Consider the following 25,081-nt stretch of genomic DNA (forward strand, 5'->3'; position numbering starts at 1 on the left):
ACAAACAGTTCTACTACACAACAAACAGTTCTACTACACAACAAACAGTTATACTACACCACAAACAGTTCTACTACACAACAAACAGTTATACTACACAACAAACAGTTCTACACAACAAACAGTTCTACTACACAACAAACAGTTCTACTACACCACAAACAGTTTACACAAAGTCTATAAGTTCCCTTCACTTCCAGAACAATCACACTAATATCAATATTTTACAAACGCCCATTCAGCTGTTTTGCAGCACAGTGTTTAGCAAAACAGATCCAGGAAATGCTTTGAAAGTATAAAGGAACAAATGTGCCCCGAATAGTCATATAAAAACTCAATTATGATTAAAATATATATAAATATCCTCAAAACCCCCAGAGCTTGAGTCTTTGATAGTATGATGCTCTGTTTTACATCTCTTGGTACACAATCAGTTCTGACACAGATTCACAAATACCTACTGAGGAACTACCAGAACTAGTCATCTGCTATTAATTACATGAAAATAATAGAACTTCACATCCCAATTAGAAGTGTACTTTCCTACGTAGATTTGAATCTGGGAACGAGATAAGACAACCCCCCCCCCACACCAACCGAAAAACAAAACAAAACAAGGAAACAAAAACCCCCCAAAAAACTGCAAGCATAGTGTTTAATAAACAGAAGAGTTAAGTATTCATGTTTAACAAGCTTGTTTAAAAACCAAAAAAATGAACATGTTTGTTTGCTCTATAATACTGCAAGTTGTATGGCTCCTGTAGTGTAGACAACAGCCCCTACTATTACTATGTTGCTATGCATCAAAAAAGAAGAAGTACGTTTGAAGATGGTAAATGTGTAAATTCACTAACTAATTCATCTTTGTGTATATATGCTCACTCTGGTTATTGTTCAACAGACCAGCCAATTTACAGGACTTGTTCTATTGACATATTCCTTTAGAGCGACCTAGTAGCGCAGCTAGTCCATGGATAGAGAGCTCAATTCTCCAAAAAAGATCTAATTGTTTACCGGGGGTGGGGTCAAGACACAAGTGCCCCTCAGAACAATCCAGGAATAGGAGTGGGGCCTATTAATCTCCATTGTGGTGGGTGATAGATGAGTGATGGGGAAAGGTCCACTGATGCCTGTTCCAGGGCCTGACAGAGCTGCAGCATCCATCATGTCAGCTGCTTTATAAACAATAACTGCATGACACAGGAGGTGGAATGGCTGGCTGGCTGGCTGGCTGGCTGGCTGGCTGGCTGGCTGGCTGACTGACTGGCTGGCTGGTTGACTGGCTGACTGGCTGGCTGGCTGACTGACTGGCTGGCCGGCTGGCTGACTGGCTGACTGGCTGGCTGACTGGCTGGCTGGCTGGCTGACTGGCTGGCTGGCTGACTGACTGGCTGGCTGGCCGGCTGGCTGGCCGACTGGCTGGCCGGCTGACTGGCCAGCTGGCTGGCTGACTGGCTGCACACAACGGGGCTGCTCTCTGATTACTGTATATATGTGAAATCATTGTAATGGTGCTTCTTCGCCTGCTTTTCCATGATGCAATCTAGAGAAATATGTATGAAGAAAAACCTTCTACTGTACGCATCTTGAAGATACTGAAGACAGTGGATGTACATCAAGATCTCATGGTCTCACTTCAGTCTTCAACTTTTGGCGATTAAGTTTTGGCATTAATTCCCAAATGGTTAAGGTTTCAGATAGGGTTAAAGTTGAATGGTTAAGGTTTGAGATAGGGTTAGCGGTGAATGGTTAAGGTAAGTTTTAAGGTTTGAGATAGGGTTAAAGGTAAATGGTTAAGGTAAGGCTTAAGGTTTGAGATAGGGTTGAAGGTGAATGGTTAAGGTAAGTTTTAAGGTTTGAGATAGGGTTTAAAAGGAAACAAATAAGAGTGCCTGCCTGTCACTGGGATTGAACCTGTGATCCTGGGAGCTACAGAATGCTGTTGAAGCCTGTCCTCTATCTCCATCTACAACACCCTAGCAAGCCACAAGCCTACCAGATGGTAATAATTGCCCCTAGTGGACAGTATATTAGGCATCTCCCAACATTTATTTATTTTACCAGGCAAGTCAGTTAAGAACAAATTCTTATTTACAATGACAGCCTACCCCAGCCAAATCCTAATCACCAGCTGTGATTGGGAGTCCCATAGGGCCAATTACACACCACCCTAAGGGACTCCCAATCACAGCCGGTTGTGATACAGCCTGGAATCGAACCAGGGTCTGTAGTGACACCTCTAGCACTGAGCTGCAGTGCCTTAAACTGATGTGATACAGCCTGGAATGGAACCAGGGTCTGTAGTAACGCGTCTAGCACTGAGATGCAGTGCCTTAGACTGCTGTGATACAGCCTGGAATGGAACCAGGGTCTGTAGTGACGCCTCTAGCACTGAGATGCAGTGTCTTAGACCGCTGTGATACAGCCTGGAATGGAACCAGGGTCTGTAGTGACGCCTCTAGCACTGAGATGCAGTGCCTTAGACCGCTGTGATACAGCCTGGAATGGAACCAGGGTCTGTAGTGACACCTCTACCACTGAGATGCAGTGCCTTAGACCGCTGTGATACAGCCTGGAATGGAACCAGGGTCTGTAGTGACGCCTCTACCACTGAGATGCAGTGCCTTAGACCGCTGTGATACAGCCTGGAATGGAACCAGGGTCTGTAGTGACGCCTCTAGCACTGAGATGAAGTGTCTTAGACCGCTGCACCACTCAGGAGCTGGACAACTGTCAAATATTGACGTGGATCTGGTGTGATATGGCTGTGGATGTGACAGTGCATGGAGCACAGTGGGTGGGATAGGCATCACTATTACCATGTACTGTATGTTTGCCTTAATCCTTGAAAAGAAAAGTTGGTTTTAATTGTTTTGTTTTCAACCAAAAAGTTACGGATGGAGGTTAAATAAATATTACTTGAAGTGTATTTTCTTATTACTTTCTTATTTACCACATCTAAATCATGTCTCTCGTAAGCGTTATGTTGCTGGATTTGAACTGGCGAACTCTCTCTGATATTGATGGTGAAGCTGAATTAATGTGTGGCCCTCGGTATCAGACAACACACCAAATCCCCAGCAAAGACAGAAACATTCTTCCTCCTGCTTAGACTCTTGACATTTGTTTTTCATCATGAACTTAAAGGTCACAGAGGCAGGACTGTAAGTTTGGGTCTGTGTATTTGCATGAATTTAATAACCTCAGTCATTCTCTCTCTCTCTCTCCAGAAGCAACTCCAACATTGTTTGACTTAAAGACTGTTGTTTAATTACCTCAGTCATTCTCTCTCTCTCCAGAAAGCAACTCCAATATTGATTGACTTAAAGACTGTTGTTTAATTACCTCAGTCATTATCTCTCTGTATGATTTAAATACTGTTTTATGACCTCAGTCAGTATCTCTCTGTTTGACTTAGACTTGTTTTATTACCTCAGTCATTATCTCTCTGTTAAAGAATGTTGTTTTATAACCTCAGTCATTATCTCTCTGTTTGACTTAGACTTGTTTTATTACCTCAGTCACTATCTCTCTGTTAAAGACTGTTGTTTTATAACCTCAGTCATTATCTCTCTGTTTGACTTAAAAACTGTTGTTTTATTACCTCAGTCATTCTCTCTCTGTATGATTTAAATACTGTTTTATTACCTCAGTCATTCTCTCTCTGTTAAAAACTGTTGTTTTATTACCTCAGTCATTCTCTCTCTGTATGATTTAAATACTGTTTTATTACCTCAGTGATTCTCTCTCTCTGTTAAAAACTGTTGTTTTATTACCTCAGTCATTCTCTCTCTGTATGATTTAAATACTGTTTTATTGCCTCAGTCATTCTCTCTCTGTTAAAGACTGTTGTTTTATTACCTCAGTTATTCTCTCTCTGTTTGACTTAAATACTGTTTTATTACCTCAGTCATTCTCTCTCTGTTTGACTGATTAGTCTCCCCTTTCCACTTCTGCAAACCAGTGTGTTTACATTTTTTTAAAGTTCAGTTTCATCAGCATATTTTGTTAATATTTTCAAGACAGATTTTTTTATGAGAATTTTTAACACTTAAAAAGTGTTTTAACACACACACACACACACACACACACACACACACACACACACACACACACACACACACACACACACACACACACACACACACACACACACACACAGCATCCCGAGCCAACTAGGTGAAATGTCTGCGAATGTGCCCTTGAGCAAGGCACTTAACCCTAAATGCTCCTGTAAATCTGCTAAATAACTCAAATGTAAATGTCGTACCGTGCATACAGTCATATAACATTACAGTGTTTGACTCCAACCATTTAGCTAACTGGGAGAGTCTGGGTAAAGCTTTTAAAACCATACATTCCAAATGGAAATTACTCACTGTTATTTTTTGACGCTAGTCAGCTTGTTTTTTTAATTAAGTCAACAAGTCAAAACAGTGCCACAGTCCATGTACTGACTGATGATGTTAGAGTCTATATAGTTTCTAGTCCATGTACTGACTGATGATGTTAGAGTCTATATAGTTTCTAGTCCATGTACTGACTGATGATGTTAGAGTCTATATAGTTTCTAGTCCATGTACTGACTGATGATGTTAGAGTCTATATAGTTTCTAGTCCATGTACTGACTGATGATGTTAGAGTCTATATAGTTTCTAGATAACTTATAAAGACGTTATAAAGACGTTTAGAGATTTAACATGACACCGGCGCTGTTCTATTAACTTCAAAATATGAACGTGACTCCTCGAGGGCCCTTTACTACAGTGGCCCTATAAGGGACAAACTACCAACCAGAAAATAGCCACTTGCATTGACTTCCCTACTGACTGTGTGAGGAGAATCTGTCATAAATAATTGAGGAAAAATAGAGTCAGTGGTAGGAGGAAGCAGCTAGAGCCACTAACACCTCAGAGGTCATTCTTAATGGGGACAGAACGACAAAGGTGAGAGCTGAGGTTTCCTGCCATGTCATCATGAGTTGAATCGCAAATGTATTGGATTATTATATTATTAATTCCCTATAGCCGACTGTATAGTAAAGTATTGGCCCTCTTTTCCATCTGACAGAGGAACTATTTATACAGGTGAGAGAGATCAATCACATACCCTGCCAGAATGCATTGCCACAGCAACACTCTCCACTTCCTCTGTAAGAACACAAGTGACAGTCACCAGGATTATGCATCTGCATTGGATAGGTTGGGAAACGGCTGATATAAAACAGGTTGGGGTTGGGAAACGGCTGATATTGAACAGGTCAGGAAGGGCTGATGCTGAACAGGTTGAGGTTGGGAAATGGCTGATATAAAACAGGTTGAGGTTGGGAAACGGCTGATATTGAACAGGTCAGGAAGGGCTGATGCTGAACAGGTTGAGGTTGGGAAATGGTTGATATTGAACAGGTTGATGTTGGGAATGGCTGAAATTGAGCAGGTTGGGAAGGGCTGATATTGAACAGGTTGAGGTTGGGAAATGGCTGATATTGAACAGTTTGGGAAACGGCTGATATTGAACAGGTTGGGAAACGGCTGAGATTATACAGGTTGAGGTTAGGAAATGGCTGATATTAAACAGGTTGGGAAGGGTTGATATTGAACAGGTTGAGGTTGGGAAATGACTGACATTGAATAGGTTGAAAGGGTGAAGGTTTGAATGTTTAAATGAAGGCATCTCGGGAGTTTCTATAGTTTAAGAGGCACCACAAAGGGTCTGTCTAGTTTAGATAAAACCTCAGGCCTGTCTGCGAGAGGAGAGTTCAAAGGTCAATTATTGATCAAATCAAACAGCAAGCCTACTACTGTACCCGTACGATGTGCTGTGAAACATATTCATTTACACTGGTTCTTCCTTTAAAAGTTTGGAGCTTTATGCCACGACAGTTTGTGGTAGATGGTGGCAGATTGTGGTAAATTGCGTCATTCTGGCAACAATGGCTGACACTTAAATAACGTGTCATAGAATTCTGAGGCACCACGCAAGCTGTTCTGCAGTACGCCACAACGTTTAAAGGAAGAACCACTGTAATCCATCAGAACTACACTACATAACCAAAAGTGTAAGAACACCCTTTGCTGACAGGTGTATATAATTGCGCATACAACCATGCAATCTCCATAGACATTGGCAGTATAATGGCCCTTACTGAAATAGCCCATACAGTGACTTTCAATGTGGCGCCGTCATAGGATGCTACCTTTCCAACGAGTCAGTTCATCAAATCTCCAAACTGCCTCTGGAAGAACTGTTCATCGGAAGCTTCATGAAATGGATTCCGTGGCCGAGCAGCCATGGAATAACGCTAAGTTTACCATGTGCAATGCCAACCATTGGCTGGAGTGGTGTAAAGCTGTCGCCATTGGACTCTGGAGCTGTGGAAAAGCGTTCACTGGTGTGATGAATCACGCTTCACCATCTGGCAGTCCGACAGACGAATCTAGGTTTGGCGGATGCCAGGAGAATGCTGCCTGCCCCAATGCATTGTGCCAACTGTAAAGTTTGGTGGAGGAGGAATAATGGTCTGGGGCTGTTTTTCATAGTTCAGGCTAGGCCCCTTAGTTCCAGTGAAGGGAAATCTTAACGCTACAGCATACAATGACATTGTAGATGATTCTGTACTTCCATCTTCATGGCAACAGTTTGGGGAAGGCCCATTCCTGTTTCAGCATTACAATGCCCGCATTCACAAAGCGTGGTCCATATAGAAATGGTTTGTGGAGATCAGTGTGGAAGAACTTGACCGGCCTGCAGAGTGCCCTGACCTCAACCACATTGAACACCTTTGGGATGAACTGGAACGCCGAACATCAGTGCCCAACCTCGCTAATGCTCTTGTGGCTGAACAGAAGCAAGTCCCCGTATTAATGTTCCAACATCTAGTTGAAAGTCTTCTCAGAAGAGTGGAGGCTGTTATAGCAGCAAAAGGGGATCAACTCCATATTAATGCCCATGATTTTGGAATGAGATATTCAACAAGCAGGTGTCCACATACTTTTAGCCAAGCGGTATATATTGTTAGGGACCAGGTAACATAACGGGTCCATACCGGACAAGTCCCATATTATGATCATTTAATGAGATCAAATCTCTATTACCAACATTTAATCAGGAGAGTTCAGGCCGCCTTAGGGAGTGAAGCAGACTCAAACACTATGAATGGGAGGTCCCTACATGCAGTTACAGTGAGTGCTGGTGTTACTGTACTGGTACAGTATTGGACTCAGAGGCTTCTTGATAGTACTGTAGTGAGCAGAGAAGGACAATGCCTCTACTCCATATACGTAAACGACACCCTATCCCTATATTCCTTAGTGCACTACTTTTGACCAGGATCCAACAAAAGTAGGGCACTGCATAGGGAATAGGGTGCCATTGCCGACTCTGCCCCAGAATGCTTAGAGCCTCTGCTACAATGAATTCTATGAATAAATATCAGCACTTCCCCATCCATTTAGTCATTGTGTCACACAGTGAGGTCTGAACGGAGACAGAAGATGGAACAGAGAACTTAATAAACAGCCTGATAGGTTTGACACCCCGGAACCATCTTGGTATACTGCAGGTCTATAGAAGCCCTCAATTTGTTGTGTATGTTTGTCACTGTACTGTCATGTATACTGAACAACATGCAGGAATTTCTAAGATTTTACTAAGTTATAGTTCACATAAGGAAATCAGTCAATTTTAAACAAATTCATTAGGCCCTAATCTATAGATTTCACATGACTGGGAGTAAAGATATACATCTGTTGGTCACAGATACCGTAAAAAAATTTAGAGGTGTGGATCAGAGAACCAGTCAGTATCTGGTGTGACCACCACTTGCCTCATCTCCTTTTCATAAACTTCACGAGACTGTTGATTGTAGCCTGTACAATGTTGTCCCAGTCCTCTTCAATGGTTGTGCGAAGTTGATGGATATTGGCGGGAACATGCTCAATGGGTCACATGTCTGTTGAGTATGCTGTGCACTATCATGCTGAAACATGAGGTGATGATGGCGGATGAATGGCACGACAATGGGCCTCAGGATCTCGTCACGGTATCTCTGTGAATTCAAACTGCCATCAATAATATGCAATTGTGTTCGGTGTCTGTAGCTTATACCTGCCCATACCATAACCCCACCTCCACCATGGGGCCCATACCATAACCCCACCTCCACCATGGGGCCCATACTATAACCCCACCTCCACCATGGAGCACTCTGTTCACAATGTTCACATCAGCAAACCGCTCGCCCACACGACGCCATATACGTGGTCTGCGGTTGTGAGGACGGTTGGACGTACTGCTAAATTTTCTAAAATGGCTTATGGTAGAGAAATTAACATTCAATTCTCTGGCAACAGCAAATGTCATGCTCCCTCAAGACTTGACACATCTGTGGCATTATGTTCTGTGACAAAACAGAACACTTTAGAGTGGCCTTCTATTATCCCCAGCACAGGTGAACCTGTGTAATGATCATGCTGTTTAATCATTGTCTTGATATGCCACACCTGTCAGGTGACAAGTGACAGGTTTATGAAACATGGTACCAAAACTTTACATGTCGCTTTATATTTTTGTTCAGTGTAATTGGATGATGAAATGAAAAGAACAGCATAGAGAATTGCATAGCATCATAACACCTAGCAACCCTGTTAGCTACAGTTGTTTTCACTTAATTTGCTGCAGGCAATGCAATGCCGTAGTTTATTAATCAAGATTTTAAAAGGCGTTTTAAAAGGCATCAATATTTTGTAATTTCCACTGTAAAATGTCAGACTTGCTTTGCTCTAATGGAAAATGTATCAACCCCTACAACAAAAAAATGCAATTCATTATAATCCACATAATAATTCACATCTCCTGTTGCTGCAGGATTATTTTCCTTATGTGAGAAACTGGTCACATTAAATCTGTAAATTACAACTGAAAGCATGCTAAGACAACGTACGATGTAAATCATAGATGGTAATATACTCACAATTCAGCATAACTTCATTAAAATGTAAACTATCAAAAACGCCTGTCCCCATCATTGGAACCCTAATCATATGATTTTCAATGATAACCACGTCCTCAGCTCCACAATAACATCTCAGATCTGACTTTCAGTTTAACATGTCTGTCTGATCGACCGATCAACCGGGCGGGCTCAGATCTGTCAATCTAAGTGCTGTTGTAGTTAAGATGTCCATAATAAGTAGCCTAATGCATTTCAGATTCCATAAATCATCTGCAGGTAGTCAGGTATTCACCGTCTGCATATTCCCATGCAGAAGGTAGAGTTCTGGTGCTGATTTTACTCCTGTCTCAGAGTTTGTCTGAGCAGTGTCTCAACATCATGCTAAAATCTACTCTGAGCAGTGTCTTAACATCATGCTAAAATATACTCTGAGCAGTGTCTTAACATCATGCTAAAATCTACTCTGAGCAGTGTCTTAACATCATGCTAAAATATACTCTGAGCAGTGTCTTAACATCATGCTAAAATATACTCTGAGTAGTGTCTTAACATCATGCTAAAATATACTCTGAGTAGTGTCTTAACATCATACTAAAATCTACTCTGAGCAGTGTCTTAACATCATACTAAAATCTACTCTGAGCAGTGTCTTAACATCATGCTAAAAGCTACTCTGAGCTGGGAGTTTTTTTTGTTTTGTTGCTTTAACAGAATTCCTAGGACCAATTCTGAGATGCTTTGTGGGTATGGGCCCTGATCCCTATCTTTGTGTTATGGGAGCAGCTCAGATCAGATCCCTGTCTTAGTGTTCTGGGAGCAGCTCAGATCAGATCCCTATCTTAGTGTTCTGGGAGCAGCTCAGATCAGATCCCTATCTTAGTGTTCTGGGAGCAGCTCAGATCAGATCCCTATCTTAGTGTTCTGGGAGCAGCTCAGATCAGATCCCTATCTTAGTGTGATTGTTATAAGCTTGTTGTTCATTTTTCCTCCATTCATGTATGTTTTGTGTGCTGGCTTGGTTCTGTGATAAGAAGCCTTCGGTTTAGGTTCCTCTGCGGTCTTATCCCTGCTGGTTGAGCAGGAGACTCATAAACCAACATAAATATGGGCAGTCACTCCAACCCCAGATCTAAATAGAACATTGCAGTGATCTGCAATATGGGGTTAAACACCCTGTTGAATTCAGTCCCAGGCTCCACAGATAAAGTTATCTGAGTCAATTTCAACCCTCCCTCCCTCCCTCTCTCCCTCTCTCCCTCCCTCCTTCCATCCATCCACCCACCCACCCACCAGGCCGTGGTATTTACAAGATAGGATTTCTAAGACTCAAACTGCTCCGTTGTATAAACATCCAGCAAGCAGCATTAGAATTATTCAAACCATGTAGTAGTGATAGGCGGTTAATGCAGCTGTTTAAGGACAATATGTGCTTCCCAAACGCCACTGTATTCCCTATATAGCGCATATGGGGCCTTGGTCACACGTAGTGCACTATATAGTGAAAAGAATGCGATTTAGGGCACAGCCAATGTGTGATTGCTCTTTGTTGTAGACTTTGGGATATTTGAATTCCATTTTCTTACTAACGGCCAAGGCAAACATCCAGAAGGTAATCAGTACTCCGGGGCTAGCAAGTCAAAGCAGTACAGCGTCAACCTCTTAAATGTTTCCAGTGTGACCTCTATCATCAAATAATTACCATCTAATCGGCATCGGGTATGTTTATCTGGGGTAGCTAAGGGGTGGCTTGGCTGTGGCGAAGGGGGGCTTGCAATCTATGGTGTACATGGCATATGCAATGGAACAAAAAGGATCCTTAATTCACCGTATCAATGATAAAAAGGCTTCACATCAGATGACAATAGACTAAACATTGTTATTTGATACACTTCAGGGCAAACAGCTGTGGAACAACTCTCTAGGACACGGAGGACAACAATTGGACATTAATCTAATTTCTGTGTTTTGCTTTGTTTCAGTTGCACGGCCTTCACAGCTAACTCAACCCTAAGGCTAGTCTCTTAGCAGAGAGGGAAAAGGGGATTAGCCAAATATCATTAAAGCATGCAGTTATAAAATAAGGTCTGATTTATGAATTGAAACAGCAGACAAATCACGGCCAGATTAGCACATAACACCAACACAGCGGGAAGACAAAATCCTCACCAGCCACTATTGAAGTCGGACAATAATTGATGATAAAGCAAAAAGGTTTGTAGGAAACCATTGTTAGGTGTCAGAGCTTTCTCCTTTACCATGCAGGCTTGATCATTCCTCCACCCCCTGTTAGTGGTAGAGGGATGGGGAGATCTATACTCCTGTTAGTGGTAGAGGGATGGGGAGATCTGTACTCCTGTTAGTGGTAGAGGGATGGGCAGATCTATACTCCTGTTGGTGGTAGAGGAATGAAGAGATCTATACTCCTGTTAGTGGTAGAGGGATGGGGAGATCTATACTCCTGTTAGTGGTAGAGGGATGGGGAGATCTGTACTCCTGTTAGTGGTAGAGGGATGGGCAGATCTATACTCCTGTTGGTGGTAGAGGAATGAAGAGATCTATACTCCTGTTAGTGGTAGAGGGATGGGGAGATCTATACTCCTGTTAGTGGTAGAGGAATGGGGAGATCTATACTCCTGTTAGTGGTAGAGGGATGGGGAGATCTATACTCCTGTTAATGGTAGAGGAATGGGGAGATCTATACTCCTGTTAGTGGTAGAGGAATGGGGAGATCTATACTCCTGTTAGTGGTAGAGGGATGGGGAGATCTATACTCCTGTTAGTGGTAGAGGGATGGGGAGATCTATACTCCTGTTAGTGGTAGAGAGATGGGGAGATCTATACTCCTGTTAGTGGTAGACGGATGGGGAGATCTATACTCCTGTTAGTGGTAGAGGAATGGGGAGATCTATACTCCTGTTATTGGTAGAGGAATGGGGAGATCTATACTCCTGTTAGTGGTAGAGGAATGGGGAGATTTATACTCCTGTTAGTGGTAGAGGAATGGGGAGATCTATACTCCTGTTAGTGGTAGAGGAATGGGGAGAGCTATACTCCTGTTAGTGGTAGAGGAATGGGGAGATCTATACTCCTGTTAGTGGTAGAGGGATGGGGAGATCTATACTCCTGTTAGTGGTAGAGGAATGGGGAGAGCTATACTCCTGTTAGTGGTAGAGGAATGGGGAGATCTATACTCCTGTTAGTGGTAGAGGGATGGGGAGATCTATACTCCTGTTAGTGGTAAAGGAATGGAGAGATCTTTTCTCCTGTCTAATGATCCACTTAAAAAGCCAGACATAAAAAACGGATTTCACCATATTTGTAGATAGACAATCTGTATATATATATATTTGTATTTATTTCTGTAACCTTCATTTATCCAGGTGAGTCAATGAAGAACACCTTACTTACTATGATGGCCTGGCCTGTGACGACTGGGAAAAAATAAACTTGCAATAAAATAAAAAATGTAAAGTTATAACATTGAACTCAGTGTAGAAGATTGTCATGACAACCCAGAATGACAGGGACATGTAGCAAACACACAATGAAATGAAGAACAGTTAGAGCACAATGAGAACAGACATCACAACACAGGGACAGAAAAGCATGGACAAAACACGACATCTAGCAGAAACAGTCAGCATAGAGAGTAGTCAGTCAACATAGATAGAAGACATTCAACATAGATAGTAGACAGTCAACATAGATAGAAGACAGTCAACATAGATAGTAGACAGTCAGCATAGATAGTAGACAGTCAACATAGAGAATAGACAGTCAACATAGATAGTAGACAGTCAGCATAGATAGTAGACAGTCAACATAGAGAGTAGTCAGTCAACATAGATAGAAGACAGTCAACATAGATAGAAGACAGTCAACAAACACAGTAGACAGTCAACATAGATAGTAGACAGTCAACATAGACAGTAGACAGTCAACATAGATAGAAGACAGTCAACATAGATAGTAGACAGTCAACATGGATAGTAGTCAGTCAGCATAGATAGTAGACATTCAACATAGAGAGTAGTCAGTCAACATTGAGAGTAGACAGTCAACATAGATAGTAGACCGGCAGCATAGATAGTAGACAGTCAACATAGACAGTAGACAGTCAACATAGACAGTAGACAGTCAACATAGATATTTGACAGTCAACATAGACAGTAGACAGTCAACATAGATAGTAGACAGTCAGCATAGATAGTAGACAGTCAACATAGATAGTAGACAGTCAGCATAGACAGTAGACAGTCAACATAGATAGAAGACAGTCAACATAGATAGTAGACAGTCAACATGGATAGTAGTCAGTCAGCATAGATAGTAGACATTCAACATAGAGAGTAGTCAGTCAACATTGAGAGTAGACAGTCAACATAGATAGTAGACCGGCAGCATAGATAGTAGACAGTCAACATAGACAGTAGACAGTCAACATAGACAGTAGACAGTCAACATATATATTTGACAGTCAACATAGACAGTAAACATAGATATTTGACAGTCAACATAGACAGTAGACAGTCAACATAGATAGTAGACAGTCAGCATAGATAGTAGACAGTCAACATAGATAGTAGACAGTCAGCATAGATAGTAGACAGTCAACATAGATAGTAGACAGTCAGCAATACATCTGATAGAACAGCAGGTATGGTATCTGTAAGAAAACAGGTAAAGAGTCCATATTGCAATGATATACCTTAACTCTGTAAATTCCAATTTGTGAAGTGTTTGAACTTAAAAATGTGTATGTGTGTACTTGTGTGTTGAGAGAGAGAGAGAGAGAGAGAGAGAGAGAGAGAGAGAGAGGGGAAAAAAGAAAGACAGAAAGAAAGAAAGACAGATATAGTGAGACGAAACCTCTCTCCCCCTGAGATTGACAAACCACTGCCAGAGGATTTGGTGGTTTATCACTCTGTAGGATCAGAGTCAAGATGTTTCATGGGGGGAGACGGAGACATAAGGAGGAAGCCATGCCACAACATGATGAGAATCCCTCTCATTAATCAGACTTATTAATGCTCTGGGTAGCCAGTAAAGCAAGGAGCCCCCTCTGCTGGAACTAACAGGACACTTATGCACACAGTCTCTCTCTCACGCATGCCTCATATATCACATCAGCCTCATCAAGAGATTGATAAAGGTACATGATCTACTTTCCTCTCAGTCTAGTCCCCCTTTCTGCTTAAAGCTCATGAAGAGATTGATAAAGCTACATGATCTACTTCCTCTCAGTCTAGTCCCCCTTTCTGCTTAAAGCTCATCTAGAGATTGATAAAGGTACATGATCTACTTCCTCTCAGTTCAGTCCCCCTTTCTGCTTAAAGCTCATCTAGAGATTGATAAAGGTACATGATCTACTTCCTCTCAGTTCAGTCCCCCTTTCTGTTTAAAGCTCATCTAGAGATTGATAAAGGTACATGATCTACTTCCTCTCAGTCTAGTCCCCCTTTCTGCTTAAAGCTCATGAAGAGATTGATAAAGGTACATGATCTACTTCCTCTCAGTCTAGTCCCCCTTTCTGCTTAAAGCTCATGAAGAGATTGATAAAGGTACATGATCTACTTCCTCTCAGTCTAGTCCCCCTTTCTGCTTAAAGCTCATCAAGAGATTGATGAAGTTATATATTCTCTTCTCAGTCCAGTCCCCCTTCTGTTTGACAAGTTCATGGTGTTCAGGCTCATGATGATAACAAGAGGGGGATTTTATTCACAGTTATGAATGTGTTAAGGAACCACAGTCAGTGTGTTTACTAAACTGTGGTATTTAATGGTGACATGACCAGCAAACCCAACCAAAGCACAGCGAAGCGTGTCAACTCAAACGGCACACAGAACAACAGGAAATGTTCACGCCGGTGTCCAGAGGTGTAAAATTAGCCATGCTGTTCCAAGTCATGCAATGTTTCTCAGATCCTATTGTTTTCAAAGAATGATTTCATGGACTCAATAATTCCATGTGCCCCAGCTCTTCCTTTAGTTGTCAGCAGGATTACATGAAAGGTATCGTTGACCGTCTGTTTTGGCCACGACAAGGGCAACATGTTATTTTGGTCCAGCTTTTCCTTTCATTACCTTTTGTTTGGAGGAGGTGATGACAGAGGTACACAATGTGGCTAGTTTCCTAATGTACAGGGAAGTGTAGCTACAGGACCAGTGACGACAGAGCTACACAATGTGGCTAGTTTCCTAATGTACAGGGAAGTGTAGCTACAGGACCAGTGATGACAGAGGTACACAACGTGGCTAGTTTCCTAATGTACAGGGAAGTGTAGCTACAGGACCAGTGACGACAGAGCTACACAATGTGGCTAGTTTCCTAATGTACAGGGAAGTGTAGCTACAGGACCAGTGATGACAGAGGTACACAACGTGGCTAGTTTCCTAATGTACAGGGAAGTGTAGCTACAGGACCAGTGATGACAGAGGTACACAACGTGGCTAGTTTCCTAATGTACAGGAAGTAGCTACAGGACCAGTGATGACAGAGGTACACAACGTGGCTAGTTTCCTAATGTACAGGGAAGTGTAGCTACAGGACCAGTGACGACAGAGCTACACAACGTGGCTAGTTTCCTAATGTACAGGGAAGTGTAGCTACAGGACCAGTGATGACAGAGGTACACAACGTGGCTAGTTTCCTAATGTACAGGAAGTAGCTACAGGACCAGTGATGACAGAGGTACACAACGTGGCTAGTTTCCTAATGTACAGGAAGTAGCTACAGGACCAGTGATGACAGAGGTACACAACGTGGCTAGTTTCCTAATGTACAGGGAAGTGTAGCTACAGGACCAGTGATGACAGAGCTACACAACATGGCTAGTTTCCTAATGTACAGGGAAGTGTAGCTACAGGACCAGTGACGACAGAGCTACACAACATGGCTAGTTTCCTAATGTACAGGGAAGTGTAGCTACAGGACCAGTGATGACAGAGGTACACAACGTGGCTAGTTTCCTAATGTACAGGAAGTAGCTAAAGGACCAGTGATGACAGAGGTACACAACGTGGTTAGTTTCCTAATGTACAGGGAAGTGTAGCTACGGGACCAATATGTTAAAAATGTACTTTTCTTTTTTTTAATACAAAATATTTGTCATAGCGTGCAAGGTCCCCTTTTTAAAGATAATTCCAAAATCAGGAATTCTGAAAGGGTATTATTAGGAGATGGGGGTTCTTGACAGGGTATTACCAGAAGATGGGGTTCCTGACAGGGTATTATTAGGAGATGGGGTTTCTGACAGGGTATTATTAGGAGATGGGGTTCCTGACAGGGTATTATCAGGAGATGGGGTTCCTGGCAGGGTATTATTAGGAGATGGGGTTCCTGGCAGGGTATTATTAGGAGATGGGGGTTCCTGACAGGGTATTATCAGGAGATGGGATTCCTGACAGGGTATTATCAGGAGATGGGGTTCCTGGCAGGGTATTATTAGGAGATGGGGTTCCTGGCAGGGTATTATTAGGAGATGGGGGTTCCTGACAGGGTATTAATAGGATATGGGGTTCCTGGCAGGGTATTATTAGGAGATGGGGTTCCTGGCAGGGTATTATCAGGAGATGGAGTTCCTGACAGGGTATTATCAGGAGATCGGGTTCCTGACAGGGTATTATCAGGAGCTGGGGTTCCTGGCAGGGTATTATTAGGAGCTGGGGGTTCCTGGCAGGGTTTTACAAGGAGATGGGGTTCCTGACAGGGTATTATTAGGAGATGGGGTTCCTGACAGGGTATTATTAGGAGATGGGGTTCCTGGCAGGGTATTATTAGGAGATGGGGTTCCTGACAGGGTTTTATTAGGAGATGGGGTTCCTGACCGGGTATTATTAGGAGATGGGGTTCCTGACAGGGTATTATCAGGAGATGGGGTTCCTAACAGGGTATTATTAGGAGATGGGGTTCCTGACAGGGTATTATTAGGAGATGGGGTTCCTGGCAGGGTATTATTAGGAGATGGGGTTCCTGACAGGGTTTTATTAGGAGATGGGGTTCCTGACAGGGTATTATCAGGAGATGGGGTTCCTGGCAGGGTATTATTAGGAGATGGGGTTCCTGGCAGGGTATTATTATGAGTTGGGGTTCCTGACAGGGTATTATCAGGAGATGAGGTTCCTGACAGGGTATTATCAGGAGATGGGGTTCCTGACAGGGTATTACCAGGAGATAGGGTTCCCTGGCAGGGTATTATCAGGAGATGGGGTTCATGACAGGGTATTATTAGGAGATGGGGTTCCTGACAGGGTATTATTAGGAGATGGGGTTCCTGGCAGGGTATTATCAGGAGATGGGGTTCCTGACAGGGTATTATCAGGAGATTGGGTTCCTGACAGGGTATTGTTAGGAGATAGGGTTCCTGACAGGGTATTATCAGGAGATAGTGGAGTCTTCCAGACATTCCAGAAACAAAATCTCTTGCCACTCTCTGGCCACTTGAATAAATGGACTTAATAAAGGTATCAATAGTCATCCCTGTGTCATCCCTGTGGCTCAGTTGGTAGAGCATGGTTTGTGCAATGCCAGGGTTGTGGGTTTGATTCCCACGGGGGGACAGTACAAAAATAATGCATGAAATGAAATGTATGCATTCACTACTGTAAGTTGCTCTGGATAAGAGTGTCTGCTAAATTGTAAAATGTAGTCACTTGAAATATCCAGTCCTCTCTGTCATCTCAGTCCTCAATATCCAGTCCTCTCTGTCATCTCAGTCCCTGAGATCCAGTCCTCTCTGTCATCTCAGTTGCTGATATCCAGTCCTCTCTGTCATCTCAGTCCCCAATATCCAGTCATCTCAGTCCCTGATATCCAGTCCTCTCTGTAGTCTCAGTCCCCGAGATCCAGTCCTCTCTGTTGTCTCAGTCCCCGATATCCGGTCCTCTCTGTCGTCTCAGTCCCTGAGATCCGGTCCTCTCTGTCGTCTCAGTCCCTGATATCCGGTCCTCTCTGTCGTCTCAGTCCCTGAGATCCGGTCCTCTCTGTCATCTCAGTCGCTGAGATCCGGTCCTCTCTGTCGTCTCAGTCCCTGAGATCCAGTCCTCTCTGTCGTCTCAGTCCCTGAGATCCGGTCCTCTCTGTCGTCTCAGTCCCTGAGATCCAGTCCTCTTTTCTGCAACATTTCTTTGTGTTGACTCTGTTTTCTAAATGTTTAAGGGGCTGAGACGACAAATGAAGAAGCAGGAACTATGCCAGTATATGACACCGGCTGTGTAGCACCACCAGTCCGACACTTGCTGCTCTGCATAATGATTACATTACAATCTTGTCATATAATTCAAAAAGACTCCAGATAAAGGAATGATAAACTAGGGGTTATAAAAGGTCTTTATTTATTACAGATTTGATAAGGTAGCTAATCAGTGTCCAAGTAAATGTCATTACATAAATTATGAAGCAGAGTTTGATGCATATTCCCAGGGAGTCTTGGTAGAGTCGTGTCAACCAGTGTGGCCTCGCAGATTGTAACAAGGGACCAGCGGGTTTGAAAGAAAATACAACTATTTATACAGAATCATCCTGATACAACTGTGAATAGTAATGGCAGATGTAAAGGGGTCCACATCATCCCTTCAGACCTGGGGCGGTGCGTTTGTGTGTGTCTGTGTGCGTTTGTGTTTGTTTGTGTGCGTGTGTGTCTGTGTGTGTGTGTCTATGTGAGGGTGAGTGAGTGAGTGAGTGAGTGAGTGAGTGAGTGAGTGAGTGAGTGAGTGAGTGAGTGAGTGAGTGTGTTTGTGTGTGTATCCAAATTTGTAGACGTCATGTGTCATGTGACCAAGCTGAGGTAATACACGGAAGATGAACAAACAAACAAACAGTCAACTGTCAGTCAGAGGATCACTCTCCTTCTCCTGTCAGTCAGAGGATCACTCTGCTTCAACTGTCAGTCAGAGGATCACTCTGCTTCAACTGTCAGTCAGAGGATCACTCTGCTTCAACTGTCAGTCAGAGGATCACTCTGCATCAACTGTCAGTCAGAGGATCACTCTGCTTCAACTGTCAGTCAGAGGATCACTCTGCTTCAACTGTCAGTCAGAGGATCACTCTGCTTCAACTGTCAGTCAGAGGATCACTCTGCTTCAACTGTCAGTTAGAGGATCACTCTGCTTTAACTGTCAGTCAGAGGATCTGTCAGTTAGAGGATCACTCTGCTTCAACTGTCAGTCAGAGGATCACTCTGCTTTGACTGTCAGTCAGAGGATCACTCTCCTTCAACTGTCAGTTAGAGGATCACTCTGCTTTGACTTCCCTTCAACTGTCAGTCAGAGGATCTGTCAGTTAGAGGATCACTCTGCTTCAACTGTCAGTCAGAGGATCACTCTGCTTTGACTGTCAGTCAGAGGATCACTCTGCTTTGACTGTCAGTCAGAGGATCACTCTGCTTTGACTGTCAGTCAGAGGATCACTCTCCTTCAACTGTCAGTTAGAGGATCACTCTGCTTTGAGTTCCCTTCAACTGTCAGTCAGAGGATCACTCTGCTTCAACTGTCAGTCAGAGGATCGCTCTGCTTCAACTGTCAGTCAGAGGATCACTCTGCTTCAACTGTCAGTCAGAGGATCACTCTGCTTCAACTGTGAGTCAGAGGATCACTCTGCTTCAACTGTCAGTCAGAGGATCACTCTCCTTCAACTGTCAGTCAGAGGATCACTCTGCTTTGACTTCCCTCCATTATGTGAGGACAGCGCCCAGCATACCAACACATGAAAATCAGATTTCAATCAGGCAGGTGCTACACAAAAGTCAGAAATAATGATATAATTCATGCCTTACCTTTGGAGATCTTCTTCTGTTCGCACTCCAAAATGTCCCATAAACATCACAAATGGTCCTTTTGTTCGATAAATTGCTTTTATATATCCCCAAAATGTCAATTTATTTGGCGCGTTTCATTCAGAAAAACACCGATTCCAACTCGCCCAACATGACTACAAAATATCTAATAGGTGTCGTGTCTTTGGGTTACCATTAAATGGAAGATATGTTTATCAATTAGCTCCCTGTAATTATTATCACGCGATTAAACTGATTAATCGTTTAATTGTAATTAACTAGGAGATCGGGGCACCAAGGAGAATATTCAGATTACAAAGCTATAATTTTCCTAATATAACTTTCCTGTACTATAATATTATATTCTATTATAGTATAGGCCGATTATCTTCTAGTTTCAATGGTGTATTTTACCTCTAGTCCAGTCTCATTCCAAACGTCGTAAATTGTTGTATCTGCACGAACCCAGTCTTTACTAAAATCATCCATACATCAATTGTCTTAAAATCATTTATTTACTACACTAAGTAATTAACAGAAAAACATACAAACAGTAATTATCGTCACAAAGGATTGGTATAGGAATGTGCCCTTGTGGGCTAAACAGGCAGGTCGGCCTGTTGAACAATGGATCATAAAAGGTCAGCTGTGGCAGTTACACAGAGTTCATTAATATTCACAATTGACAATTGAAGGCTCACTCATTCGGGAACAATTGCAATCAATATATATTTACGCTCATGTGTGTCGTGATCCTTGTTCGAGAGTTCTGTTCTGTTGGGGAGTTTTGTCCGCGTTCTCTCTCTCTCTCGCTCACGGTTAGAATGGATCTTTCAGAGCGACATTCATTAATGTCGTCATCGAATGGTTGTTTCGTTGGTCTTCGCGTTCAATGATATAATTTACTTAGCTGCAGACTAATAATTAATATCAAAGACTTGTTCTTATTCTGTCAGTATCAATAGTCTAAAAGTTAACCACGTGGTATGGTTCACTTTCAGTAGAGGAATTGGAAGGTAAAACCTATTAGCCAACGGAGTGTAGGCCTGGTCTCGAGAAATGTAAATCAGGGGGTGTTTTATAGTGCCCATAGAACAGCTTGTCAAATGACGCCTGGTCCTGTATGGGTCCCTGGGGGCGTGCCTATGACTGAGTTAGATTTGGTTACAGAAATACAATTCTATCACATTACATCAGTACATAGCATCTCAATGTCTTACAAAAGCTTTATCCTTATTAATACATTCCATACACCCATATGATGCAAGTCTTAAACTGAGTCTATTATATAAACAGTTTTATGGTAATATGGCTATATTGTCTCTTCTGAGTATCACAAAATTGTACCAAACGGATCAGTTCGTAGCTGGATTCTTCACCAATCTTCCATACCTTCTCCAGAACACAACATGTTGCTTGGCTCTCCAATTCTATGAGTTGGAAGAATTTCCTGTGTCTCTCTATGGGCCATGTGGCCAGAGACTCTCCTGGAATTTGAGAGTTTTTACGACCCTTTACACACAGGGTGGATTGGGGGGAAGGTAGGGGGTGGTTTTGCAGAAGGGAGGGGGTCAACTGTCCTCCCTGTACCAAAAGAGGCCAACGTCATGACATACCCCCCCTGGTGGTTTGGATCTTGTTTATCCTGCAAGTTACAAATCAACATAAAATCATGACCACGTGATGTCCCATTGGTAGATCATCGTTGCAGTCCTCTCTGGTGGTTGAACTTGGTAGGCTCTCTGAAAGCGGAGCCATCCACCACAAGGATGGGCAGTTGATGTCCGGTTGGTGATCGCCGTTGCGGTCCCCCCCTCTGGTGGTTTACCTTGGTAGTCTCTCTGACAGCGGGCATGCCGCCACAAGGATAGGCTGTGGGTGGCCGGATTTGGGGTCGCCGTTGCGGACCCGTCGTCCAGACTGGAAGATCTGGGCAGTAACTTAGGCAGATGTTAACAACGCACACACACTCATGAAATATATATAATTACATTCATTCCCCAATGAGCGGTGTTGTGGCACTAAGTGATGGTTGTATGGGGACTTTGTTTATGGCTCTATCACATCCTATGTGTCAAAGGAACTGAACCGAAAAGGAATGAAAGCATAAACAAAACAAAAAAAATATACAAAATATAGTTCACACAAAAAAATCATCTCATTGGACTGTATTCTATATACGTCCAATGTTCTGGCAAAATGATTATCATGGCATTGTCTCTAATGCCATATCTAGGGTTTTCCTACTTGGTGTGTTGCTTAGGCGCTATCCTAAGTTGATAGCTATATGATAAGTCTACAGCTGTAATGCACTAGTTTTGGGCAGTCTACAGGTATGACCTATGGACTTCTGGGAAGAAAACTGGTGAGTGCTGTAGAGTCAAAGGCCTAGAAGTAAATGTTCAACTTTACTAAGGCTGGTATATTGCTTGGGCCCTTAAGTGGTCCTAGCATAAATCCTAATTGGATGTTCCGTTGTGCATGTGCGTTTATGCTTACACAAGCGCTCATGTCAAGGGAAGAAAATCAAGTATCCGGGCAGATTACAACTTGTTCAGAATGAGTCTGACGTAGTCAGGTAATTTTCAGGTCAATGCCTGGAGGTCAGTCAGAATTGGTGTCAAGGGAGTCTGGGGTAGTTTTTCTACAAGTCACTGTCTTCCACTGTTGTAGTGGCGATAGGTATGAAGTCTATTTCATAGCTATGTTATCCACGGAGGAGCTAACCTCACGACGGAAGTACTCTTTAAGTATTGGACCAGTCATACGTGGTGTGATCATGGTTCATGACTTCTAATAATTTTACTCCTGAATGGAGGGTCCTATTTATTAGTGACATGTGTGTTAACCATTGGAAGAGTGCACTGGAGATTCCCCTCCACGTGTTGCACTCTGAGTGACTCCTATGTCGCTGTTGTCAATGGTAATTTGATTGGTTAAGTCTCTAACCTTCTTACTGATTGTAGCTGGACTGACTGTTGCTAGTATTGGTACTCAAGGGGACCAGTTATCCTACCGATTTATTCTGAAATATTATCTACCGGAACACATGGTTGGAGCATTTTACTAGTTGTATTGTAGTTGAACCTACACATGGCAAAGAATGATTATTGTTGCCATTTGTTTTGGAGGTGGACAAGTCCACTGGACTTTCTTTACGACCAGTGTGGTACACCTCAGTACTATCTTAGATGTCTTCTAAGATAATCCCCGTCTAGGGGCCTGTCTGCTCCTCACTGTTCTCATAGGAGAGTTTACAACTAGATTTGATGTATGCTCTGGCGGCCTCGTACGGTGTTGTCCGTAGTCTTGACCCCCCCACCGGCCTCGATGAGGCTCATCATGGGTCTGGGCTACTATTCCCCCCCTTTGTGCCTCGGGACCCCCCCACCAGCGGGTGGTGTTGGTGTCCGATGCGCAAATGAAAAGGTCGGACCCTATGTACGAGTTGTCAGCGGCCGCGTTGTTGTGAGAGTGGCTGTAACCTTTCAACCAAATCTCCTGGTGTTTGTGCTTCAAAACGCTCAGTGGCTGTCGAGGCATGTCAGTCACCACCGCGTCCGCGTGTGGCAACCTCTTCATTACCTGCGAACTGAGACGAGGATATCGGTCTGTGATATCGCAAAGTGTTTCACAAGTGGGAGTCATCGGGTCAGTTGCTGGACTGACGCCATTAGTGTCATTGTAAGGGGTGACAGTCCCCAACAAAGCGGAAGGTGTATCATCGGAAGCAGAGTATACTCTGCGCATCAATGTTTTTCTTGCTGGGACGGCCGCAGTGCTTGCGGAAGTGTCCAAAGGGAAAGAAAAGTTCATCTCAACTACCGTATTACATGACTGCAAGGAGGAGGGAAGTTGCTTATTCACAGAGACAGCTGGCTCGAAATCATGAAAAGAATGGTCAATCAGGTTGGCTGATGGAATGTGTCGAGATATCGTACTATCTCCGTGGATCGGATTTTGTACCAAGAGGTTTCTAAACGTCTTTTTCTCAAGGGGTGCTTTCGACAGATACCCCTCATGAAGGACTGCGTTGCAGCTAGCGTTAGGGGGAGACAGTGTGGTCAGTGGAGAAGGCACTGTGGCCTGTGACCATACCTGGTTGGTTTTCCAATCCATCAATGGGAGTAAACGATCCATCAAGTCTGCTCCAAGTAGCAGGGTTACAGTTTCGAGGCTGGTAACATACACAGGGTGAACGAGCGATACGTCCTGGAAGTGTAGTTTCAGCATGACTCTCAATGTGAGAGGCGAGGTAGTCTGAGTGACCCCTCGAAGTTTAGTGTCGCATCGTTCCACTTTTAACCAACGTTTAGTTGGTTTCAAAGCCCTTTTGAGATCATCAAACAATGTTTGAGAGATGAGTGATATTGTCGCACCTGAATCAATTAGCGCATGACAAGCTAAGCACTCCTCCAGGACTGTTTCCAGGTATGGCCGTTTAGATTCGTGGTTAGTGGACATATTCCCCACAAAGTGGAGTGGTTGTTCGCAACGACGTGATGTGCCATGTCTGTTCAAGATGGAAGCAGATTGACTTTTCCGATTTTGAGTGGGCTTGGCTTTAACGAAGCGTTTTACCTTTTTCTTCGCAACTTTTGTATCAGAGTCTATAGACCAAGCCCGGGGGCTTGTTTCTTGATCAAGCGGGCCCTGGATAGGGTCTTGAATGAGAGCGGGAGAAATTTGAACTTTAACGTCCATGCTATGGGTGTTAATTCCTGCGGACCTGGTGTCCGGTAATTCCCCGTCTAGTCCTTGTGACTTATCTTTTACCCTTTTCTCAAATTGTTCTCGCTTAAGTTCTTCCCGTAGTGGGACTTCTGGAGAACATTGGTCTACGTTTTGATCGTCCTTCAACCCTTTGTTACCCTTGTGCTCTGACACTTTTTGTGGGTTGGGTGCGGGAACGTAGCGAACGGGTCGATTGTAGCGGTAGTCATGTTGATGGCTACGTACTTTACAGTTATTTCGACCGTGGAGGTTATTGGAATCATGGTTTCGTGGTAGAAACTGTTGTTGTGCGTCATCTCTCGACGCTCCAATACCTGATAATGCACCCTCTAACTGGAGTGAGTGCTCCTGGTTAAACTTCAAAACTGAGTGGTCAGGGATCTTAGCGTTGTGAACTTTTGATGCCTCAAAAGCTGTACTTGCAAGCTCTCTGAGTTGTAAGATAGGCAAGCCAACGTGGGCTGCAGGGCCCAAGTAGGTAATGAAGGTGGGATACATGTTCGACAGAAACATTTGTTTGAATGGTAACAGCTCTTCCATTCCTGTTTCTGTGAGTAGGCCAAAGTAAGCTGAACGAAGCCTATGATAGAAAGCTTGTGGGTGTTCGTTCCGAGCTTGTTTG

The sequence above is a fragment of the Salmo salar genome, chromosome 18 (genome assembly GCF_965601325.2).
Source record: "Salmo salar chromosome 18, fSalSal1, whole genome shotgun sequence".
In the NCBI taxonomy this organism is placed as follows: domain Eukaryota; kingdom Metazoa; phylum Chordata; class Actinopteri; order Salmoniformes; family Salmonidae; genus Salmo; species Salmo salar.